Source organism: Microcebus murinus, chromosome 1 (assembly GCF_040939455.1).
Source record: "Microcebus murinus isolate Inina chromosome 1, M.murinus_Inina_mat1.0, whole genome shotgun sequence".
Lineage (NCBI taxonomy): Eukaryota > Metazoa > Chordata > Mammalia > Primates > Cheirogaleidae > Microcebus > Microcebus murinus.
The window spans coordinates 95612837-95618859 of record NC_134104.1 but is presented as its reverse complement, the minus strand read 5'-3'; the positions used below and the strand labels follow the sequence as shown (position 1 = coordinate 95618859).

At 34.5% G+C, this 6023-nt stretch overlaps 1 pseudogene; it reads right to left on the bottom strand.

The window, feature by feature from the left end:
• Positions 1–4931: 4931 nt before the first annotated feature.
• Positions 4932–5452, bottom strand: LOC105881519 (GTPase KRas pseudogene; annotated as a pseudogene).
• Positions 5453–6023: the final 571 nt, after the last annotated feature.

Genomic DNA, 6023 nt, shown 5'->3' with positions numbered 1-6023 from the left:
CTCCAGTGCTTTGTGCAGTAGCTGGCATCTGGCATCTGTAAGGCACTCAATAAATATTTGTTGAAAAAAATGAATTATGCAAAAAGTAAGCATTAATTACATGTTACATTATGTTTTATTGTAAGAATATTTTTAGTTATTAAAACAATGGAATGTATCTGTGTTATCAGGGCTAGACCTAGTTGCAGAGTACTCAAGGAATTCTTTTAATACTACTTTTATTAAATTCTCCTTCCACTGGATAGGGTTCTGTCTACTCATACCAGGTTTGAAAATTCCTACTTAATCACTAATGGACCAGGCAGCATAGAGATGATGGTCAAAGGATCAAGATTAAATTATTACAGCCACCCCCTGAAATTTGGCTATTAGGTCATCTCCCCAACATGACATTTCTCAGATTATTTTTAGCCCTGAAGAAACAAGATGTGGGGCATTTCAATATGACTTAATGGTAAACTTTAATGGATATATCCATAGCAGCAATAAATCTTGAAGTTAGGGGAATTAGAGTATTAAAAAAATTACATCAAGTCACAGGGCATGTGGAAGTGTAGCATGGCAAGATGAAGTTAATATGGGAGAGGAGTCTTAAAACTGAAAAATGGACATTCAAATATAAACTTCAACTCTTGCACAATTTTGTCAAAGACTTGTACTGAAGATTGTAATGACTGTAAAAAGTTACAAATTGTGCTGAACTTAACAAACAGGTGTATCCTTAGGTAAACTGAATGTAAATCAAATCACATAGTTATAAAGTTAGATAAAGCCTTTAAGGTGACTTCTTTTAACATGAAGAAGTAGCATTAATAGTAAGTGATTTGCCCAAAATCAGAGTTCTAAGACACATATCTAGAATCTAAATCACCTTCCTCCCAGTCCAGTAATATTTTCACCTTACCACATTATTTCACTTCAAACGTTTCAAATTAAGTAACATTTTATATGCATCAAAAGGACTGTCTTTATTAATGCTAATTAATTTTTAAGCATTAGATATTCTTAAATATAGATCAGGTTTTAAAATTAAAATATACTAATTTAGCCACCATTAAAAGAACTACCCAAACCTAGAGATTTTGAAACGTTTTCATTTCATTGTTTTTTTTTTATTTTAATTTCAGCATATTAGAGGGGTACAAACATTTAGGTCACATATATTGCCTTTGCCCCACCAGAGTCACAGCTTCAAGCATGTCCATCCCCTAAATGGTGCACCCTGCACCCATTAGGTATGTATATACCCATCTCCTCCTCCCCGCTCCTTGGCAACCTTCCACCCCAACCAAAATTTCAACTTTTAAGTTAATATTTAAAAGTAATTTCTTTTACAAAAAGTTTGTTTTTATTTTATTTTTTTTTAAAGAAAGTGATGCTCTTGATTTGTCAGTAGGACCACCACATGGCGAGACTGCATCTTGTTAAGCTACCCAAACTCTCTCCTAGTCCCCATTTTGGCCAACCAATGCATGAAAATACTGGATGATTATAGGGATGCAGTTCATACTGTGAAACTCTCAATGAAGCTCAAAGGTTCACACAGGTCTTGGCCTTGCAACCTTGGTTTCTTCAACATATACTAAGCTATAATAGGCATAAATAGTACATAATATCACTAGTAGAATTAAAACTATTTTCAAAGACTTCAGTTCAATAAAATATTTAAAGTTATGCTAGGAAAGAGCAATCTGACAGAGGGAGACTACATTTAATTCCCATGAGAATTTTTTATGCATGTTAACATTTTTTTAATTATTATAAAAATTTAGTAGCATACAAATATACTCCCAAAATGGTTGCTATAATATCTATTTCACAGTAGGTCTGCTTTAACAGGAAAAGTTATTAGTAGTCTTATAGTAATTTATCTGCTATAGAAAGGAAATGGCCTTTTAATATTTTCCATTGCCTTGTGTTTTTTTCACTTTTTCTTTTCATAGAAAAAATATATACTTTTTGGAAAGTGACATTAAAAACAGTGGAAGGGGGAGAAAACCTTTGTGAACAGTGTAATTGTACATTCATTAAGGATTACAAACTATAGGACATGATGACTAGATTAGGCAACAGGAAACCCACAATTTTTTTTTCACTCTTGAAGGCTATTTATTCTTTTTTATTTTTTATTTCAGCATATTATGGGGGTACAGATTTTAAGGTTTCAATAAATGCCCATTTCCCCCCCTCCTCCCACAAGTCTGAGTCTCCAGCATGACCATCCCCCAGATGGTGCACATCTCACTCATTATATATGTATACACCCGCCCCACTCCCCGCTCCCACCTGCCCAATACCCTATTACTGTAGTACCTATGTGACCACTTAGGTGCTGTTCAGTTAATACCAATTTGTTGGTGAGTATATGTGGTGCTTGTTTTTCCATTCTTGGGAAACTTCATTTAATAGTATGGGTTCCAGCTCTAACCAGGAAAATATAAGATGTGTTATGTCACCATTGTTTCTTAGAGCTGAATAGTACTCCATGGTATACATACACCACATTTTATTAATCCATTCTTGGATTGATGGGAACTTGGGCTGTTTCCACAGCCTTGCAATTATGAATTGTGCTGCTATAAACATTCGAGTGCAGGTGTCTTTTTTGTAGAGTGTCATTGGATCTTTTGGGTAGATGCCCAGCAATGGGATTGCTGGATCAAATGGTAGATTCACTTGTATCACTTTAAGGTATCTCCATATTGCTTTCCACAGAGGTTGAACTAGTTTGTAGTCCCACCAGCAGTGTAGAAGTGTTCCTCTCTCTCCCCATCCACGCCAGCATTTATTGTTCGGAGACTTTATGATAAAGGCCATATTCACTGGAGTTAAGTGATATCTCATTGTGGTTTTGATTTGCATTACCCAGATGATTAGAAGTGTTGAGCATTTTTTCATATGTTTGTTGGCCATTCTTCTGTTTTCTTTAGAAAAGTTTCTGTTCAAGTCCTTTGCCCACTTTTTAATGGGGTTATTTGATTTTTTCTTCCTGATTTTCGTGAGTTCTAAGTATATTCTAGTTATCAGTCCTTTATCGGATGCATAGTATGCAAAAATTTTCTTCCATTCTGTAGGTTGTCTGTTTACTTTCATGACTATTTCTTTGGTTGTGCAGAAGCTTTGTAGTTTCATCATGTCCCATTTATTTATTTTTGTTGGTGCTGTGATTGCCTTTGGGGACTTCTTCATAAACTCTTTGCCTAGGCCGATGTCTAGGAGAGTGTTTCCAACTTTTTCCTCTAGAATTCTAATCATTTCATACCTTAGGTTTAAGTCTGTTATCCAGCGTGAGTTGATTTTTGTGAGAGGTGAAAGGTGTGGGTCCTGTTTTTACCCTTCTACAGGTGGCTATCCAGTTTTCCCAGCACCATTTATTTAAAAGGGATTCTTTTCCCAAGCGTATGTTTTTGTCTGCTTTGTCAAAGATTAGATGGCTATATGAGGATGGTTTTATATCAGGATTCTCACAGCTGTTCCACTGATCAATATTCCTATGTTTGTGCCAATACCATATTGATTTAATTACTACAGGTTTGTAGTATAGTTTGATATCCGGCATATTAATGCCTCCCATTTTGTTTTTGTTGCCTAAAATTGCTTTTGATATTCAGGGTCTTCTTTGGTTCCATACGAAGCCTAAAATTATTCTTTCTATATCTGTGAAGAATGCTGATGGGATTTTAATAGGTATTGTATTAAATCTGTAGATCAGTTTGGGTAGTATAGACATTTTGATGATGTTGAGTCTGCCGATCCACGAGCATGGTATGGATTTCCATCTGTTTACATCCTCTGCTATTTCCTTCCTCAGTGTTTCATAGTTCTCCCTGTAGAGGTCTTTTACCTCCTTGGTTAAGTATATTCCTAGGTAGTTTAATTTCTTTGTTGCTATTGTGAAGGGAATTGAGTCTTTGATTTGGTTCTCAATTAGATTGTTGTTGGCATATATGAACGCCTCTGATTTCTGTGTATTGATTTTGTATCCTGAGATTTTACTAAATTCATTGATCAGTTCCAGGCATTTCTTGGTTGAATCTTTGGGGTTTTCTAGATATAATATCATATCATCAGCAAACAGTGAAAGTTTGATCTCTTCTGCCCCTATTTGGATACCTTTAATTCCATTTTCCTGTCTGATTGCTGTAGCCAAGACTTCCAGCACTATGTTGAACAGAAGTGGAGATAGTGGGCAGCCTTGTCTGGTTCCAGTTCTAAGTGGGAATGATTTCAATTTTTCCCCATTCAGTATGATGTTGGCTATGGGTCTGTCATATATGGCTTGTATCATTTTTAGGTATGTCCCTTCGATGCCTATTTTCTTAAGTGTTCGTATCATGAAAGGGTGTTGAATTTTGTCAAAAGCTTTTTCTGCATCTATTGAAAGAATCATGTGGTCTTTGTTTTTGCTCACAAATTTTTATACCCTCAATATTTCACTAAAACAATCATAAAATTTCACTTGAACTTATAATTAGTAATTAATTTATTTATGTGACTAGACAAAATACAGAATGGAGATGATTTGAAAACTTCATTATTTGTTTCACACCATCGTTGACAATTGATAAGAAAAATAGGAAGTAATCAACTACATGCACCCAAAACCACAAGACAGAAATCTCAGGTATTCAGTTTATTTTTCAGAGGCATTGCTAGTTCAAATACCAAAACTCAGGGATTACTGCCACTTGGAGTGAAAAATAATTCTACTGTCATTTTAAATAAGCATTAAAGATAAAAGTTAACAGTTTGCATGGACTAGGAAAACAATTAGATAATATTAAAACAAATGTTAATAATTTAGTGTTATTACAAATATTACCCCATTTACTTAAGTATGCCTTAAGAAAAAAAGTACACATTGTATTTACATAATTTTACAGTTTATCTTTGACTTCTTTTTACAATCTTCACTCCTACTTTCTCTGTTTTCAAATTTCTCAAACTAATATATAGAAGATATCATCAATACCCTGTCTTTTTCTTTGGAGATGTTTCAATAAAAAGAATTTGGTAGTTTCTTGCTAAATCCAGGGCTTGTTTTGTGTCTAATGTTCTAGAAGGCAACTCATGTTTATTTCTTATTAGGACAATTGATACATCTTCGGAGTCTTTATTTAACTCTTTTAATTTGTTCTTGATAATAGCTTCATGTGATTAGTATCATTTATGGTAAATACACCAAGAAAGCCCTCCCCAGACCTCATGTACTGATACCTCATTGCACTGTATTCATCTTCATCTGCCACATCAAGAATATCCAAGAGACAAATTTCTCTATCAATTACTACTTGCTTCCTGTAGGAATCCTCATATTGGATTTTATATGATCACTTTGTGGATCATATTCATCCACAAAGTGATTCTGAATTAGCTGTATCTTCAAAACACTCTTGCCTACACCACCATCTCCATCTACCAGAAGTTTATATTCAGTCATTTTCAGCAGGCCTCTCTCTGTACCTGGGAGCCATGGAGGCTCTGGCCACACCCCCATTTCCCCCCCCCCTGCACCCCACCCCCGCCACTACCTTAGTGCCCCAGTGAGATGAGGGGGTGGGCGTATTGACTGAGCTTCTTACTAACCTATAATTGTCTTATAGCAATGAAAGCTGAAACCTCTTATCACTCATTTTTATTGTATATTTTACTATCTCCCTTTTTAAAAAGCAGTATTTATCAAAATAATTTGAAAATTAAAATAAGTAGGATTTAATTTTGTCTTTGATTCTTGGGGCATTAATTATAAATCATAGTTATTTGAATGAAGAGAGCAATGTAAAGGGAATAAATAGCAGTGTTCTTTACTAAAAAAAAAGTGTTAGCACCTCACTGATGTACAAAGAAACATAGTATAATAGCATTATTAAAGATTAGAATAGAAAAAAATCATAGAAAGAACAGTTGTAGTGAACTGTAAAAAGAATTCTTTTTATTCAGGTAAAATATGATTTAAGTAAAAGATTATGAAATGAAATAAATAACACTCCAGGATGATCAATAGACAACATTTGTTTGAGGAC